The 20276-nt window shown below is 44.9% G+C and overlaps 1 protein-coding gene across 3 annotated transcripts in view; it reads left to right on the forward strand.

Annotated features, from left to right (window-relative positions):
* The window catches only part of LOC135373261 (methanethiol oxidase-like), a 326674-nt gene that overhangs the window by 78528 nt on the left and 227870 nt on the right, over positions 1 to 20276 (forward strand). The window lies entirely within an intron of this gene.

Genomic DNA, 20276 nt, shown 5'->3' on the forward strand with positions numbered 1-20276 from the left:
GGGCGTACAGACGTGGACAGATGGAAAGAGGACGGCAGGAAGGAGTGCGGGACAGGGGGGTTAATTTCTTTTTAAATTTATGTTAGCGTCGCGAAGCAACTGTGCTATGAGGGGCGTACAGACGTGGACAGATGGAAAGAGGACTGCAGGAACGAGTGGGGGACAGGGGGGTCTTTTTAATTTTGTGTTAGCGTCGCGAAGCAACTGTGCTATGAGGGGCGTACAGACGTGGACAGATGGAAAGAGGACGGCAGGAAGGAGTGCGGGACACGGGGGTTAGTGTTTTTTCAATTCTGTGTTAGCGTCGCGAAGCAACTGTGCTATGAGGGGCGTACAGACGGGGACAGATGGAAAGAGGACAGGAGGAAGGCGTGCGGGACAGCGGGGTTAATTTTTTTTAAATTTATGTTAGCGTCGCGAAGCAACTGTGCTATGAGGGGCGTACAGACGTGGACAGATGGAAAGAGGACTGCAGGAACGAGTGGGGGACAGGGGGGTCTTTTTAATTTTGTGTTAGCGTCGCGAAGCAACTGTGCTATGAGGGGCGTAGAGACGTGGACAGATGGAAAGAGGACGGCAGGAAGGAGTGCGCGACAGGGGGGTTAGTGTTTTTTTTAATTTATGTTAGCGTCGCGAAGCAACTGTGCTATGAGGGGCGTACAGACGTGGACAGATGGAAAGAGGACCGCAGGAACGAGTGGGGGACAGGGGGGTCTTTTTAATTTTGTGTTAGCGTCGCGAAGCAACTGTGCTATGAGGGGCGTACAGACGTGGACAGATGGAAAGAGGACCGCAGGAACGAGTGGGGGACAGGGGGTCTTTTTAATTTTGTGTTAGCGTCGCGAAGCAACTGTGCTATGAGGGGCGTACAGACGTGGACAGATGGAAAGAGGACGGCAGGAAGGAGTGCGGGACAGGGGGGTTAGTGTTTTTTCAATTCTGTGTTAGCGTCGCGAAGCAACTGTGCTATGAGGGGCGTACAGACGGGGACAGATAGAAAGAGGACAGCAGGAAGGCGTGCGGGACAGCGGGGTTAATTTCTTTTTAAATTTATGTTAGCGTCGCGAAGCAACTGTGCTATGAGGGGCGTACAGACGTGGACAGATGGAAAGAGGACTGCAGGAACGAGTGGGGGACAGGGGGGTCTTTTTAATTTTGTGTTAGCGTCGCGAAGCAACTGTGCTATGAGGGGCGTACAGACGTGGACAGATGGAAAGAGGACGGCAGGAAGGAGTGCGGGACAGGGGGGTTAGTGTTTTTTTCAATTCTGTGTTAGCGTCGCGAAGCAACTGTGCTATGAGGGGCGTACAGACGTGGACAGATGGAAAGAGGACGGCAGGAAGGAGTGCGGGACAGGGGGGTTAGTGTTTTTTTTTCAATTCTGTGTTAGCGTCGCGAAGCAACTGTGCTATGAGGGGCGTACAGACGTGGACAGATGGAAAGAGGACCGCAGGAACGAGTGGGGGACAGGGGGGTCTTTTTAATTTTGTGTTAGCGTCGCGAAGCAACTGTGCTATCAGGGGCGTACAGACGTGGACAGATGGAAAGAGGACGGAAGGAAGGCGTGAGGGACAGCGGGGTTAGTTTCTTTTTAAATTTATGTTAGCGTCGCGAAGCAACTGTGCTATGAGAGGCGTACAGACGTGGACAGATGGAAAGAGGACGGCAGGAACGAGTAGGGGACAGGGAGGTTAGTGTCTTTTTAATTTTGTGTTAGCGTCGCGAAGCAACTGTGCTATGAGGGGCGTACAGACGTGGACAGATGGAAAGAGGACGGCGGGAAGGAGTGCGGGACAGGGGGTTAGTTTCTTTTTAATTATGTGTTAGCGTCGCGAAGGAACTGTGCTATGAGGGGCGTACAGACGGGGACAGATGGAAAGAGGACGGCGGCAAGGAGCGCGGGATGAGGGGGGGGGGGGGGTAAGTTCTTTTTAATTATGTGTTAGCGTTGCGAAGCAACTGTGCTATGCGGGACTACAAATGTGGACAGATGGAAAGAGGACGGCAGGAAGGAGTGCGAGACAGGGGGGTTAGTTTCTTCTTAATTTTGCGTTATCGTCGCGAAGCAACTGTGCTATGATGGGGAGTGCAGACGTGGACAGGTGGAGAGAGGACAGCAGGAAGGAGTAGGGGACAGGGTGGTTAGTTTCTTTTTAATTCTGTGTTAGCGTCGCGAACAACTGTGCTATGAGGGTCGTACAGACGTGGACAGATGGAGAGAGGACTGCGGAAGGAGTGAGGGACATATTATATTTAATGTACCTTCCAAAGTATATGTAAACAGGTAGCCCAACTCCCATAGGCTCCTGTGTCTTCAGAATGACGCCATGATAGAGACGGTCAGCGCCATCCATCCGTTGCGCGGACTGACATGACGTCAGCAGTATGAATAATAAGTAGTGCATAATTAACCATATTTTTTGCATCTTTAACCATGCACGTTTACATTCGCTCTCTTCGTTTGCATTGTATTCCCTTTTCCTCATTCAGGCAACAACACCAGACGAAAACACAGAAAAATAAATCATATCCGGTTTAATTAAATATATGAATTCGAAACACATACAGTAATCACAGATTTTGACAACTCCAAACAGAAGGGCATCGTGATGCCCACACAGAAATTAGGAAGGTTTACTTAAGGTCCATTTCTCACCTAGAGCTATACGTACATGTAGTGATTAGACGTTTGCGTTTATTCAATGAGTGGCCATTATAGGTACATTGCAACAAAACATGACATCGTTGGTGCACAGCTGATTCCTGCTAACACTCACGCTATCATGGCCGCTCGCCCCATGACGAAATTTTTTTGGCAGGTCTAGCAACAGGGGATGCATTGTATTCATCTGTTCACACGTCTAAATCTTGGTCTACAGCTTCGAGATGTGAACGTCGCTTCCTGTTTAACCCAAAAAGTGTACGAACTCCGTATTACAACGCACGGACACACGGCACGGATACAGAGATGCATGGATAAACACGCCCACTGTGACACATGCGGAAAGGGAGCAGGACGCGGAAATGTACTCGGGTGGTAGATGATTTCGTATATGTGCACGAGTGGGGCGACAGAAAGTTTTTCCTACATTGAAATTATGAATAACCGTTTAGTACACACAAAAGCCATGCCCATGTTGTAAAGCTTTTTTTTTTTTTGCTTACGTACCTCTACTACCAACACCCAGGATCGCTCGCGCCTCATGCTGGTAACTTTGCCGATGGGTCTCATTTGGTATTTTCGCTTGTTTTCGATACCAGCTTAGATATACAGTGTACCATCCCCACTCCTTCCAGAGTCCCTTGTGGGACCTGTAGTACGTTTCTGAAATCAATCAATCAATAAATAAATGTGTAAATAAAGAAATCGTTATATTTTCTGTGTCATCCTTTTTGTCTTACCGATTTCTTCCTTCTACAGACTGCTCATATGGAAACGGCAATCAACAGTTCTGTCGCTTCGGTTGTTAGCTGCACTAACGTTTAACAAGCATTTAGGAATTAACGTACGTATCACGCTCATAGCCCAACACCGACTTTCAAAACAATTCCCCTAGAAGGAAGTTGCTCAAATGAAGGGAAGGACGAACACAGATGAGAAATATCACTATGCGAAAGCAAAACCGGCTGCTCGAACACGTCTTTATTGTTATCACAGTGCACATGTTCCAAGGTCCGGTGCTAATCGCGACGCGCCACGAATATCTAACTGATATCTAGGTGTGCCATTCGTTTAATGCAGTATGTGATGTAATATTCCTTCCCGAAGGAACCCAATACTAAACTGTCAGATCTTCTTTCTTGCTCGTGGCCCCGCCCTCTCGTCTTCCTCGTTGGCACCTTACATGTGACACTCAAGGTGCATCCTGCATGCAGTGCAAAGAAAAGGCACGCTCATGGGTTAAGGGCAGATGAGTAATCACGTGACGAGTAGCACTGAAATCAGCCGCAAAAGGCGATTAGGTGCAGTACAGACAAAAGAGCAATGGCGAAAGCAGCCAAACGGCAGACTCCCGCCCAACCGTCGCAGTGAACAGCGTCGCTGATGAGTATACCCTATTAGGGCGTATTTCATACGATTTTTTATTTATTTCAAAAACTAGATTTAACATTGGCATTCTGGCAATATGTCGCCAAAATTTCGGCAAGAGTGTTTCAGCTGCGCCTTAGTTCTGTAATTTGACCAACTACAGCGACACATCTCGACGAAAACTTTAACTGCGTCAACATACCAAAAAGTGCCTGATATGGATTTATTCGAGACATCTATTTTGTGTCCTTCACAGAACATCCTGTGGTTGTCCATTTCTGGACACCGACATTCGGACACCGGCGGACGTTTCTGGGAGATAATGCTCTGCCTGGGACGGTATCATTCGCTGCTATAACGTTCCACTTTGAGGAACGCATGCGGTCGGATCGTGTTCCGTAAACTTTTTTTTTCTAGCACTGTACATGAGTACCGCATGTGAGTACGGGCCCGAATAGTGGTGACACGGCGGGAGAGTAATCCCGCATTGTCTTGACAGAAGCTCCTGTGAATAATGGGTGGTAGAGATGGGGTGTATAGATGGATGGTGCTTCGTCAATTCCGAGGCAGCACATGGTAGGATAGTGGACGCCTAAATGACGTCTAAAAATAGACAAATGAATGTCTCTATAATGTCTAAGCCTAGACTACATGTCAATTATCCGTCCACAAGACGTGAAATAACACGTCTAACCTCACGCCACCGAGCAATATGGCCTTAGACATCCAATGTCTATGCAGGTAGCCGATATTTTGCATTTTTTTACCAAATGTCTAGAACTGAGTGAGACAGTTAACCATGTGTTATACATGTCTACGGCGAGACCAATTTTATCCCTCCATTCAACCGACAGGTCAAACTTTTATATTCCTCTACGTTACTTTAGTCACCCTTAGGCGTACTTTAGACTATGACATATTCCTGCTACCATCCTCGCTGCATTCATGCAGAAATGTGACGGATTTGATATCCATATATGCATAATTCAGACAGAAACATGTATCTCAGCATGAACATTTATTGATAGTAAACCACTCACAAAGTCTACAGTACAAAAGGGAGCCTATACATGATCGACCGTGCTGCCCATCAGGCATCTTGTGTTCAGACCCATGAGTGTTGAATTGGCATTGGAGTGTAGAAAGCCACCGCATTCCTTTCTTCCGGTGTGTGTGTGTGTGTGTTTTCTGCAGCGCTGCCCCCGTGACTCATTGTGGCTACAAAATAAAAGAGAGCATACCACAAGCGTCAGATGCAGCCTGCTAGTTGTAACTAGTTCATTTAGTGGCTACACACTTTCACGAAATGCCTACCTAGCCACATAAGAGCAAATACGATATCAGCACTGATCTGATAGATGCTGCACCTATCACGGGACTTTTACAGCCACGCAACACGAATTGCAGCGACAGCTGAAAATCGCGCACTGTGTGTGTGTCTACTTCACGTGGACGCCGCCGGGATCTCTGGGAAACGAGGCACGAACAGCCGTCGCTGTGAAAGAAAGCTGTATATGGGGTAGGCAATTACGTTTATCCTTTAGAGAGCTTTTACTACAAAAAAAGAAATGAAAAAGTCAGAGCAGCGGCCTTTAAACAGCAACGGACTTTCTCTCGAAGAGAGTATGCAACCACAAAACGACTACTTCATTCATTCATTTACCAATTGATTAACCGATTCTTTAACTAGGGGTGTCAGGAAAAAGCGAGATAGCAGATTAAGAGACTATCCTCGTTCCATTCCACGTTTAAGAAACCCTGAAACATGCACGTGCGTTAAAATATTCATCCCCAAAACTCCGCCGATTTCACTTCACAGGGCTCGACTTACAGTGAGGGAGATGATTGGAGTAGGTGCGGATCTGCTGGCCAGATAAACCGCTTTCCAGCCCAGATAAGCCTCAAGAGCCGCAGATGCAGCGCACTTTCCGATTTCGGCTCAATTGAGCTATGGATGTTTTACAACTTGCACTCTTTTTTGGATTTTAAGAGACCGGCCTATAACGAGGATTGTTTCCCATTCTGCACTTTTGTCTACAATTCGCTGATTAAAGAATGATTTCATGTTCTTGAGATAATTATAGACACCTTGTAGTTATATACTCTCTTCCTGAGGATGTCAGTCTGACCGTGTAAACTCCAGAAGGCAGAAGCGGGGTAGTTGGTAACATTCATATTCCAAACTGCTCGTCTCGTCTCTTGCAGCAGCTTGTCATTATACATATAACTGAATTGCAAAAACGACGACTGTGCTGTTCTCGTGGCTTTTTATAAAACTTCTGTAAAGGATAAAAATAGACACCTTGTACATTATAAAAGACAATACAAGGCGAAAGCTGTATCATCTCGTGAAATACTATAACACAAATGCCGCAATTCTGCCGGACAGCTGTTTGGTTGAAGCAAGAAAGATTAACTCAATCATACTGTCCTCCATACAATACCATGAATGTTCCAAAACGACTACGCACAGAAATAGCAGTGTTATACCTTTTGAAGAACATTTTGTATGCTCCTCATAGATGTTGTACTGTTCTCTAGCAACCCTCTGGCAGTCCTCCATGTACTTCAACACTGTAGCTGACCTGCTGACTCTCACAGCATCTGAAAAATAGTTATATTTCGTCAACCTACAACCATATGGCAACCATGTAAATGGGGCGCAGTTCGAGCCTTCCACCAACTGTATTTGAAGCACTTCGTTGACAAATTTTTTTAAGGAGGCTCTTCCTCTAGAGTAAGATTAGGGAGCACATAGAACACCAGGGACATTGGAGAACAACACGGTTACACGTGAGAAGGCAACTGCTTCCCCTTACCTCACAGAGAATTGTAACCACAGTCAAGCTTATGTGCAAATGGATGTTTCGTAGGATAGGCAGGGTTGTCAAGTAACTGAGTAAACTGAGTACTTGTAACTAGATACTTTTTGTGTACCTTGAGTAAAATATCGGATACATTTTTATGCAGGTACTTGTACTGTACCTGAGTTACTGTTTACAGGTAACTTTTACTCTGTTTTGAGTTTTTTTTTTCGAGTACTTTTGAACCAAAAATGACCGACAATAGGCATCAACAGCGCGAGCTAAGTGGAGCCACCAGTGACGAAGCGCGCAACTCGGTGAAGCTCGGTGAACTGTGCTGTAGACAATCCAATCCGTCAAACCTACCCAATCAGCGCGGCCGCTGCTTTCTCAGTCACTCCTGGTCTCCTGCTCCCCCACTTCACCGCCTGTCTTGTCACATCTCTGCACATGTCTGCCTATGCTTACTTTTGGCGCTTATGTGTGTCTAGTGTGCCATGTGTGTCTAGAAAAGAACATGGAAAGAACATTTGAACGAGACTTTCGTGCAGCAGTCCGCAGATCATCAGGCTACAAACATGGTGTTAAGTCACACTATAGTCAACCCTCGATTTATGAACCTTCGATTTATGAATTCCCTCGTTTTATGAACACGAGCACGGGGAACCAAACTTTTTCCCTCGTTTTATGAACCTCGATATTCGAATAATGAACAGAATTTCTGGGAACCAACTAGGAGTTGCCCAGCGTTTTTGCCCTCAATTTATGAACGGATCGTTCCGAGGTCAACAGAAACCTTCAAAGGGATAATTCCGTGGTCTTATGAATGACGCCTGAACGAACAAAACGTTTTCCAGGTATTGCACCCTCGGTTCTTAACCCCTCGAAATCCGAACAACAAACGGGTTTTCCGGAGTCGCACAAGGTGCGACCAAGTGTCCCTGACCTCAGTTGATGGATAAGGTGGTCGCTGTCACCCGGAGATTAATAAACGGAGGTTAAAAATCCCGGAGGAAATTCGAGACCAGTCCAGTGCGAATGTGGTGACATCTCTTCTTTCCAAGATTGACACAGCGGAAGGCATGATCCAAAGCAAAATTAAACAATTTAGTATTGCATAATAAACAGAGTGTGAATGCGCTAAGGTCTGTTCTTTGTGAGATTGATACAGCAGAAGGCATGGTCAAAAGCAAAATCACACAATATATGGCATTATAAACACAATCCTAACTCGGAAATACTGTTGCAATTGCTCGATAGTACTCAGTTAACTGAATTTTCGATTTATGAATCCCTCGATTTATGAACGATTTTTCGGGGAACCGAGGGTGTTCATAAATCGAGGGCTGACTGTATATCATACAGACAGGAGAGGAGTAATACACTGGCACAGCCAGTCAAACAACAAACATACAGGAAATTCCAAATTATCCCCAGGCGTAAAGGTTGACGGTCACAAGTACAATACAAACTGTCATGTGGACTGTTTGCTTTTTGTATTTCTGTATATTTGTTGTTAGACATCCCCTTTGACCTTTACCACCTTGGAACTATTCAGAATTTTCTGTTCGAAGATTTTTGTTGTTTGATTCACTGTACGAGTGTATTCCTCCTCTCCTCTCTGTACGCTATACGGTAATACCATTTCTGCAACCTGATGAAGTGTAGACTGCTACACGAAGGTCCCGTTCAAATATGTTTTAGCGTTTCTAACTGTTCTAAGTCATTATTCTTTATCCGGTCACTTGACGTTGTTTTTGTTCATGTGCATCTAGTCTGTGTATACCCATCCAGTTTCAGATAAAGACAGTTCATGGTTCATATCTGGTATGTGCGCAGAACTCATAATAGGCAGCGTTCAGGAAGGAGCGATAGTAGTAGGCATATTATTTCAGCTGGCTAAATAAATAACTGTAAAAGTACTTAGTATATTTTAGGTAGTATCTGTAACTGTATCAGTGTATTTCTTTTTAAATTGTGTAACTGTAGCTGTAACTCAGATACTTTTCAAACCCATTACCTGTAACTGTAACTCAGATACTTTTTAAAAGTAACTTTAACAACTCTGAGGATAGGTTACCACTATTTTGATATCCACCAATGCAAGATAGTCAAAGCACATATAGAAAGAAAAATGCATTAACTACAGTTACTATGAAACCTCACGAAACCATGATATGCAAGGAAACGCACTTGCGCAATTTTTTTTGGTGCGGAGTTTCACTAACAGCGACAAATATAAACACTAAAGTCGGCCTGACATGATAATCAACTAACCAACATTTTGTTCAGGCGTGTCCGCTCTGCTAAGCGTAACGGTCAACTTTCGTTTACACAAAAGACTAAATAAACGAAACGGTATTCCGATATTATGCCACACATAGTGCACATGTGATCTTTGCGCACACAAGCAGATACATAACCTTCATCGTTAAGCACGATAAAAGAGTGAGCTCATCCCTGAAACTTGAAAGCCAGTGAAGAAAGGAACGCTGTCCACCACGGTGTACTCTGCTCTGCTGCGCTCAACGACGACGTTCTTGCTATTGCACAGGAGGGCGTACTTTATCGATCCTCAAAAATTGAAAGACAAACTGTGCATGACGTTAGCATCATTAGAACTCCGAAACATTTTCGCATAACAACCAGTGGAGTTCAGTTCAGCTAACTGTTACCCGCCGTGCGTATACGTCCTGCTTTGGAAAGTGTCAGCGGTTGAAACTGAACTGGTTCGAACTGATTGGATGGATGGATCGCGATTGGGCAGACGTCATTGTCATTGCTTCGGCTTCGGCTCGTGCTTATTGAGTACTTGCTTTTTGCAATATCCTTCAATCTCCGTGGCCGTTCATTATAATTGGCGTGGCAGAGGATAGATATATTTGTCTACCTTAAGTTTAATCTTCCTTGTTTTGCATGCCTAGAAAACACATGTGCCAATCAAACGGAAATGACACCAACATCATCATCGTCATGGCATCGTTGTATCGACGAGTATTTTGGGTTTGGGTACGCGGTGCTGTGCGCCTTGGAAATCGCTGTTCTTTGCGCTGTTCTTTTTATTAGTGCTCTGTAGTACTCGTCCTTTGCTATTGAGCTGCAGATGTGCCTAATGTTTAGCGTATTGCTTGTTGATAGACACCATGGCCAGTTTCAAGGTTTTTTTCAGGGGCGATGAAGTCCATGAGACACGACAGTTTTCTTTTTATTGTTCCAGCAGTGTAGCTTCTGGGAACACGTTATGTGCAGTGAGCAAGCATCTGCCATGTGCTTCCCACAGTACGTGCAAAGGGCTCGTGTGATTGTGGAGCTATGGTGTATAGTGCTCCACTGAACGACTCCTAGGGGTCGTCAACGTTTTTTTTTTTTTTTTTTTGAAATAATCTTTCAACGATTCGATTATTTAGTTCCTGATTTCTTTATGTTGATGTAGAGGACTATTCTGCAGGGGTGTTATTGACGGACAAACCTACATTACATTACGGTACATTAACCAGCGTCGATAACACGATCAGGAACGCTAGTTCAAAAAACGTTGTCCCAAACAAATGCGAGATTTCGTAAAATAAAAAAAATATATTCAGTCAAATAAAATATTACTTGAAAACACTTCCATTCTGGGCATGTTTCCTAGTTGTTGGCGCAATATATACGTATGTCGATGAGCCAAAAAATCTCTAATCATCAGCATGTCATGGACATTATTTAAATGATCTACCTCAGTCAGACTGCCTTCATTTTATCTGGCTGATCTTTTGTTAGAATATATGGGCACACAACTGTTCAAAAGCTACTATTATTCATTCGGTAATAATGTAATATGGCGTGGTTAATGTGCTTCATCCGTGCATAATTTCTGAAAAATTGTTCTTGTGACTGAATTGTTTCATAACCTCAGTATGGTCATTTGCAAACAGATTGTACTGTATGCGACACGTTTGTGTGAAATCTGCGAGCGCGTGTCAGGCTGGTGTAGCGAACCGAGGTCGTCAGTTAGTACCGCCTTCGCCTCACTTCCGTGACTAGTAGGGCACCCTAGCGGTGACTACGCTGTGACAACGCCACCAGACGGGAGAGATGGTCTGATAATGTCGCGTCGTCTGCAAGCTTTTCCTCGTGCGCTCTGTTCAGGAGGACATTTATCAGACCATCTCTCCCGTCTGGTGGCGTTGTCACAGTGTAGTCACCGCTAGGGTGCCCTACTAGTCACGGAAGTGAGGCGAAGGCGGTACTAGCTGACGACCTCGGTTCGCTACACCAGCCTGACACGCGCTCGCAGATTTCAGACAACCGTGTCGCATACAGTACATGCTGCTTCAAACATGTAGTGATGGAAAGTAAGAGAATAGGGAATTTCCTTCATGTACGAGTGCCATCCAACAAATAATTATCCCTGCTGTGAACAAAATAATAACAATTCAATAGCATAACATCGAAAAGAATTATGTACGGATTGCAGCTTCGACGTTACTCCCTAATGTAGTGACGTTGTTTTGCTGAACATTTTTGGTACCGTGATACTAAGTTTTCGATACGTTGTCTGTACCATGCCGTGTCCTGTTTACAAAGTGAAGTTATTCACTTTGCATTTCACCAGATCAATTTGCAACTTCATTATCACTTGCGAATCCGTGACTGTCAAGGTGTACTTTGAGGGGAAGAGGTGGTAATCTGATGGAACAGCACCTGGGGCAAATTTCTGGAAGGATTTCTGGAACAAATTCTTGGTCTTCCGAGACGAGTGCAGACAGCGTTGGCGTGGTACACTACACTCTTCTCTCCCATGCGTTTTTGTTTGATTGTATGAGGGGCGTTCAAGTCAAACCGGGACTTTTCATTTTTCGCAAAAGTAAAATGAACTTACAGGCGAGAAATTAGTTTTATTTTTCAACGTAATCTTCAGCTGCACTAATGCACTTGTCCCAGCGTTTCACGAGGGCTTGGATGCCAGCAGCGTAGAAATCCTTACCGACGCGTAGCAGCCATGATCGGATCGCATTCTTGACCTCGTTGTCGCAGCTGAAGTGGCTGCCCCCAAGGAACGCCTTCAGTGGCCCGAAGAGATGGAAATCGCTGGGGGCGAAGTCTGGGCTGTAAGGGGGATGTGGCAGAAACTCCCAGCCAAGTTCCTGTAAGGTGCGTGTCGCGAGATGCGCGGTATGCGGGCGTGCATTGTCCTGCAGCAGGAGGACTCCTTTGGTGATGAGGCCCGGCTTTCCGAAACTGGATGTGTTCATGAATGATAGTGTTCAACGTTCCCGCAGAAAGGTCCATCTTTCGAGACAGTTCGAGACATGTTATCCGTCGGTCCCTGAGAATCAGGCGCTCCACAAGTTGGATGTTCTCAGGAACTCTGACACTGGGCTCTGAGCCGCCCCGGCCGGGATCGTCCTGCACTGATGTACGGCCGTCTCGAACCGTTTGCACCACTCAAACGCTTTGCTGCGGAGCCTGCAGTCTTCTGTGAATTTCAGATGACTTTACGCCTTCATTCACGAGAAACTTCATGACAATTCGCTGTTCGATGTGTGCTCTCACCTCGTTGTCGGCCATCTTATCCAGCACGTACCTTCGGTTTTGCACAAACTTTGGACTACTACGTGGTGAACGCGGAGGGCTCTCGCGTGTGAAAATGATGAAAAAGAAGTAGCGGGAGCCATTTGTACACTCAGGAGACAGAAAGTCCCGGTTTGATTTGAACGCCCCTCGTAGTTCGAAACTTACCCAGGATTTCAGAATACATCTTTGCGTTTACTGTGACTGTGTGTGTGAAGTAATCTACGAGTTGCACACAAGGACAGTCCTAAACACGGTCGCCATAACCTTTCCAGACGAAAACGTTTGACCTTCTTCAGAGCGCTTTCACCAGCCGCGCACCACGACTCCCTATGGTGTTTTGTCTCGGCATCTGCATAATGCACCCACGTTTCGTTAATAATAATGCTTCCAAGAAAATCATCCCGACTGTCTTGATACCAGTGGAGGATAATGCAAGCTGAATTCATTCGTCGCACTTCACGAACATTACTGAGCAAATGTGGCACCCATGCCGTGCATAACTTTCGGTGATGAAGCTGCTGAAAGAAAATTGTTCCCACGAGTACCCTAGTGCAGTCAATTGTGACCCGCCAGTCCCTGTTAACAATCCATGGAATTTCAGAAAAGAAACGTTGTGTCATGGTGTTTAGCTGATCTCCCACTGTACTGTTCATTGTGCAGATTTTCACGGCCCTGTATGAAGGATACACAGTTTCAATGCCTGTCAAGTGCTCTCTATAAACAGATATTAACTGTGGATGAATACTCTCTGAAATCCATGTTTTTTTCTTCTTTAACGAAAAGTAGTTAAAGTTCACGGTCTGACATACTTGGAAGTGCCATCCGTGGTTGAATGCCTGACACATAAGTGAACGATATTGCATTACGCAACGTCTGTGGTGGCGGGATATCACACCCAACTATTCCACCATCCAGTTACTCTTAGTGGTATTTCTTTCGAATAACAAAAATGGCGAAACTTATTTTTGGATGACCCTCCTAATTCCAGTTCACCTTCTCCGTTTTGCTACATCTATTTTCTTTTTTATTTCTTGTGATGACTCTTGTGGAGAGATACCTTAGTGAACATCTTCGACTTCAGCAACACAAAGTATGTTAACTCTGCCATCAAGTAATTCAGTTTCCTGCAGATGTTTTGTAACAATTGAACTTCAGTTTTGTAAGCCTGAAGGCTAAAGAAGCCCCAATTACTGCTTATATAATTGCCCCTTCTAATTTATTCACTCTATTTGATGCGTGAATGTGTTCACACCTCTTAAAAATACAAAAAGACAAAATCTGGACGATTTCTAATGTGTGGTATGTACAAGGTCAGCTACAAGACGTCTACAATTAGACGTCAATTTTCACATGTGTATCAGATGTCTTGATACATCACTAATTTTGGACGCCTAAATAACGACAGGACGTCTAGATTTCTAGTCGACTTCTATAGCTTGGTCTAGCTTTAGAGTTTGCAGGTCTGGATGTCCATTAGACTACCATGTGTTCCCTGGGCTGTTCTTTCTCTTGTGGCGTGTTTTACTACGTTTCTTCTGGGTCATTCCACAAGAAGCGATCCAATCGCGTGGCTCGACCATTACGAATTTTGACACTATTTTTTTTCTCAGATTGGTATCATGGAGATACCCGAAGAATATTTTTGCCGGATTCGGTATGGTTGAAGCGCAAGGTGGCGCTGAAAGTCAACTCTTGCCCTAAGAGTGGGGTGCATATGAGTACGTCTCCAGGAAAAACGGCTGAAGATGACAATGAAAAAGTGGCTAGGAAGCAATCGAGCTGGTGAAGATGATGCATAATGTAAAACCCCGAGACTAGGCATCACGAAACGACAGACACAACACGAAGTCTGGCACACAACACGAGACTTCGTGTTGTGTCTGTCCCTTCGTGTGCCCTAGGCTCGGGGTTTTACATTATGCATCGGCTGAACCTAAGCAGAACACAATATTGGGCCCATATTGGCTGGTCATTGGCGATACGTTTCCAATATGGGGCCCGTTTCGCCAAGATTTCCCCCATATTGGCTAAAACTGGGCAATATATGCCCCATATTGCCCAGTTTGAGCCAATATTGGGAAAATCCTGGCAATATGGGCCCTATATTGCCCGTGTACACCCCATATTGACTGAAAATACAGAAAATGGTATGTACCCGTGTTGCACAAATGCCCAAACAGCACGGCAAGATTGGACGTTGAAGCGTGTGAAATGCCCAATTCAGTACGTCGTTACCAGACTTGTGCCCGTTACCAAAAAAAAGGAACTAAATACCGTTACCCGTTACTTCAGAAAAAAGTAACTAAATACGTTACTCGTTACCAACATACAAAGGTAACGAGTTCTCGTTACTCACAGGTAACGAGTTACTTTTACGTTACCGCCGCATAGTTAAAGGAGCCAACAAACATGCCGTCATTTGCCTTCAACCCTTTATTAATGAGGAATTACACTTCAGAAGAAGCTGATACTCGAAATTTGTCGTCCGTGCTTCGTGTTCCGTCTCTCTCGGCCCCTTACCATGACTCTATATCAGCTTGCCTGGACCTTCTCCCTCCTTTCCTAAGTCGGGGTGATTGGAGATTATGAAAACACAAGAAAAAACACTTTTCGTGCCACCAATCACCAGCGGTTCCCAAAAACAGACGAGGGGCTGCGTCATAATTTAGGGCGCTCAGAAGCTTAGCAAAGACAAGAAAAGTCTAGAAGTCGAAACGCGTTTTTTGTTGCCATAGCACAATAGGTGTCCATTCTTATGAAGGAGTGATGGTCGGAGATTACGGAAACAAGAGAAAAGACAACAACACATTCAGCGAGGGACTTTGAGTCACACGTTGTCGTGGGTCACGCAGGTCAAATCTGCACGCATTGCGCCACGCGGAGTGCCGAAATGTGCTCCCCCGCGCTGAAGAAAAAGAACGAGTAACGTCAGTAACGAGTTACCAATTTTTGTAACTGATTCCGTTACTATTACAATTTTTAAAAAAGTAACTGAATCGTTACTTCGTTACCAAAAAAAGTAACCGTTACCAAGTAACGAGTTACTTGTAACGAGTTAGGCACAACTCTGGTCGTTACATCCAACACCTTCTCGCAGATGATACACATTGTTCGAAACAGTCAACACACGTGGCAATCCCATTGTAACGTTCACTATAGAACTCGACAACTCAACTTTCCACGTTGTGGAAGCAGCCGCCATCTTGCTTCGCGATGCCAATGCCAATCGGTAAAGTCGACTGAGAGCGAGCGTGGTAGTTTGAGCGAAATCACGCGTCCTACAACTAATGCGCATGCGCGACAGTCGGATCGGACGTTTCATAAGGGCTAAAATGTCGCTGGTTCCTGTAACGATAATGGAATTGCGGTAGGTCAAGTAAAAATCTTTGATGTTTTGTAGGATGCGTTTGGTAGGAATGGATGTTTGATACGAAGGGATGACTCTTCTGTTAAGTTAGGTGCTTTCAAGTTGCTGCAAGCAGTGTGTGTTGCTCTGGCGTATGTCCGTCACTGTCGCGAAATTGTTTCGCTCCTTTGTACTCCCGAAGCGGGTTGAAAATGTTTGGTTCGTACACTATTGCGATTCCAATGCAGGCTTGTGAGGGATGTTTGGCATTGGCAGCTCCGTGGGACTGCTTATGTCCTTCAGCAAGACGGGCGTAGCACCCGTTCTTCGTTTCTTGGGGCGATGCAGTGTTTTTTTTAAATGTATGCAACGTGGATCAATGAGATCTGCAGAAATGAAAAAGCAAAAAGAAGAGAGAAGTAACATCAGTGGTGGACATTAAACCGGATAATGCTTTATTATTACACGGACTCCCCGTTGGCGTTATCACAGAAATATTGGCAATATTGGCGCAAAATTGGCTTGCCAATATGGGTCAGACTTGTACGTATCTTGAGTACGTACTCAAAATACAGTATTTTAAATACTTTCTCCGGTATTTTCGTACTCTACTCAATACTTTTTTGTGACAAGTATTTTTAATGTATTTAAAATACTTTTTTCGGTATTTGCTACTCAGTACTCAAAATACTTTCCTTCCTCGTCAAGCCATATCCAGCACGCTTCCCGCCGTGCCGAGATTTTCAGCTCACTGGAATTTAACCCCCTTTTTCTTCGTTTTCTTTTTTTCGGGAATTCGCGAATCTATCATTTATCCTCTTGTACAATAGGCTGGTCCCAAGCCTGGCCTTGCTTCTCAATAGCCAGCTTCGTCAGAAAACCGTTCCTATTCATATTGCCACTGACTATCCCTATTTAGCATCGTTCATCACCTCATCATCAGGACACATCACATCCTGCCCCATTGTGCCTTGGGGTAGTGGGCCGCACCTTACCCCATTCCCTTCCTTCCCCATTCATTATCATTAACTTATTTGTTGTTGTTGTTCATATTGCCAGGTGAATCACCAGGGGATTAGGTACAAGATAATCCCGGCATTTATTTCCTTGGTCATCAAAGCAATAAACACGTGCCAGAGGTTGAAAGACCCGAACCGACATACAGGAGGGATTACGAAGTTTTGGGTCAGAATATATCAACAAAGTTTACTTGGGTTCACCAAAATTCACCAAACATTACTTGACACCAAGACGTTGCAAATAAAAGATATGCATGGCTGATCAAGTTTATTCCTTTCATTTGTAAGGCCACGTTCAGAATACGCGTTTCACTTACTGCTAATACTAAAGTACTTTAAACAGGAACTTAAATACTTCTTAGAGTATTTAGTACTCTACTCAAATTACTTTCAGTTTTGAGTATTTTGTACTCTATTTTAAATACTTTTTCCGTAGAGTATTTAGTATCTTATTTTAAATACTTTTGCGCAGTATTTTGTACAAGTCTGATATGGGTAGCCCATATTGGACCAATATTGGCAATCTTGGCAGCCCATATGGGTCCAATGTTTGACCAATATTGGCGTGCTGCTTGGGAAAATATTAGGGTTCGGTCACCGTCAGCGAGTATAGGAAGCATGTTAATTTCATTTTGGGTGAAAAACATCCAAGACGTAAGCGTGTTTCGTATCGTATCGTGCTGGGGCCACCCTTATGAAAATGAACTTTGCCTGTCAATTGACATTGTTTGGACATCCTTTGGGTTGTTTGGTATTTCTTTTGACTTTGACTTTCTTTGGACCAATGCCCAAACAAAATCTATAGACTACCTTTGGCTGTTTTTTGGTTTGACTTTCTTTGGCCGGTTGCCCAAACAAAATCTATAGACCAGCTTTGGCTGTTTTTTGGTTTGACTTTCTTTGGCCGGCTGCCCAAACAAAATCTATAGACCACCTTTGGCTGTTTTTTGGTTTGACTTTCTTTGGACGGTTGCCAAAACAAAATCTACAGACCATCTTTGACATTTTTTTTTGTTTGACTTTCTTTTGCCTGTTGCCCAAAGAAAAGTTGTTGGCTACCTATGGCTTATTTTGGTGTAATTTTGCCTGTGCCTTTGGATTGTTCTAAGATAATCTAGGGATACATTTCAGCTTTCCTTTAGTTTAAGTTTGTTCAGCCACATGGGAAACCCCAACAATGTCTTTGGCTTAACTTCCCATGAACAGCCAAAATGTTTCCTGTAACAATCTTCCACCTTGAAGTAGACCGTACAAGTAAAAGGAAGGAATTGTACACAAAAACTTGACTGGATGTGAGCTAGTTAGCCGTCACTACACAAGCTTTTCCAGCTTGAGGACACAATTCTGCATGAACGTTACCGTGTAAAGTTTACATGGTAACGTTCATTTGTTCAACTAATAACGTTCAACTATTCCAACATAAGACATCTTCCGGCATGGATTATAGAGAAAAACATCAAACTGAAGAGAAGTTGACCCTCATTACGCAAGCCATTCCAAGCTGACGGCGTATCCACCAAGCGCACCAAGCTGACGGAGCCATTTGGCACGACTTATGCACAGAAACCTGACCAAACAGAAGCTATAGGTCTCAGTAAGAGCCGTTCCAACATGAAGATACCGGCAAGAATTTTGCACAGAAACCTGACCGAACACATAAGCTAAGTCTCACTACTGATGCCATTCCAACGTGAAGATACCCCGGCATGAAATGTGCACCGAAACCTGACCGAACATAAGCTAAGTCTCACTACTGATGCCGTTCCAACGTGAAGATACCCCGGCATGAAATGTGCACCGAAACCTGACCGAACATAAGCTAAGTCTCACTACTGATGCCGTTCCAACGTGAAGATACCCCGGCATGAAATGTGCACCGAAACCTGACCGAACATAAGCTAAGTCTCACAACTGGTGCCGTTCCAACGTTATGGTACCCCGGCATGAATTGTGCACCGAAACCTGACCGAACATAAGCTAAGTCTCACTACTGATGTCGTTCCAACATGAAGATACCCCGGCATGAAATGTGCACCGAAACCTGACCGAACATAAGCTAAGTCTCACTACTGATGCCGTTCCAACGTGATGGTACCCCGGCATGAATTGTGCACCGAAACCTGACCGAACATAAGCTAAGTCTCACTACTGATGCCGTTCCAACTTGATGGTACCCCGGCATGAATTGTGCACCGAAACCTGACCGAACATAAGCTAAGTCTCACTACTGATGCCGTTCCAACGTGATGGTACCCCGGCATGAATTGTGCACCGAAACCTGACCGAACATAAGCTAAGTCTCACTACTGATGCCGTTCCAACATGAAGATACCCCGGCATGAAATGTGCACCGAAATCTGACCGAACATAAGCTAAGTCTCACTACTGATGCCGTTCCAACGTGATGGTACCCCGGCATGAATTGTGCACCGAAACCTGACCGAACATAAGCTAAGTCTCACTACTGAAGCCGTTCCAACATGAAGATACCCCCGGCATGAAATGTGCACCGAAACCTGACCGAACATAAGCTAAGTCTCACTACTGAAGCCGTTCCAACATGAAGATACCCCCGGCATGAAATGTGCACCGAAACCTGACCGAACATAAGCTAAGTCTCACTACTGATGCCGTTCCAACATGAAGATACCCCGGCATGAAATGTGCACCGAAACCTGACCGAACATAAGCTAAGTCTCACTACTGATGCCGTTCCAACGTGATGGTGCCCCGGCATGAATTGTGCACCGAAACCTGACCTAACATAAGCTAAGTCTCACTACTGAAGCCGTTCCAACATGAAGATACCCCCGGCATGAAATGTGCACCGAAACCTGACCGAACATAAGCTAAGTCTCACTACTGATGCTGTTCCAACGTGAAGATACCCCGGCATGAAATGTGCACCGAAACCTGACCGAACATAAGCTAAGTCTCACTACTGATGCCGTTCCAACATGAAGATACCCCGGCATGAATTGTGCACCGAAACCTGACCGAACATAAGCTAAGTCTCACTACTGATGCCGTTCCAACATGAAGATACCCCGGCATGAAATGTGCACCGAAATCTGACCGAACATAAGCTAAGTCTCACTACTGATGCCGTTCCAACGTGATGGTACCCCGGCATGAATTGTGCACCGAAACCTGACCGAACATAAGCTAAGTCTCACTACTGAAGCCGTTCCAACATGAAGATACCCCCGGCATGAAATGTGCACCGAAACCTGACCGAACATAAGCTAAGTCTCACTACTGATGCCGTTCCAACATGAAGATACCCCGGCATGAAATGTGCACCGAAACCTGACCGAACATAAGCTAAGTCTCACTACTGATGCCGTTCCAACGTGATGGTGCCCCGGCATGAATTGTGCACCGAAACCTGACCTAACATAAGCTAAGTCTCACTACTGAAGCCGTTCCAACATGAAGATACCCCCGGCATGAAATGTGCACCGAAACCTGACCGAACATAAGCTAAGTCTCACTACTGATGCTGTTCCAACGTGAAG

This window comes from Ornithodoros turicata, unplaced genomic scaffold (assembly GCF_037126465.1).
Source record: "Ornithodoros turicata isolate Travis unplaced genomic scaffold, ASM3712646v1 Chromosome23, whole genome shotgun sequence".
Taxonomy (NCBI): Eukaryota; Metazoa; Arthropoda; class Arachnida; order Ixodida; family Argasidae; genus Ornithodoros; species Ornithodoros turicata.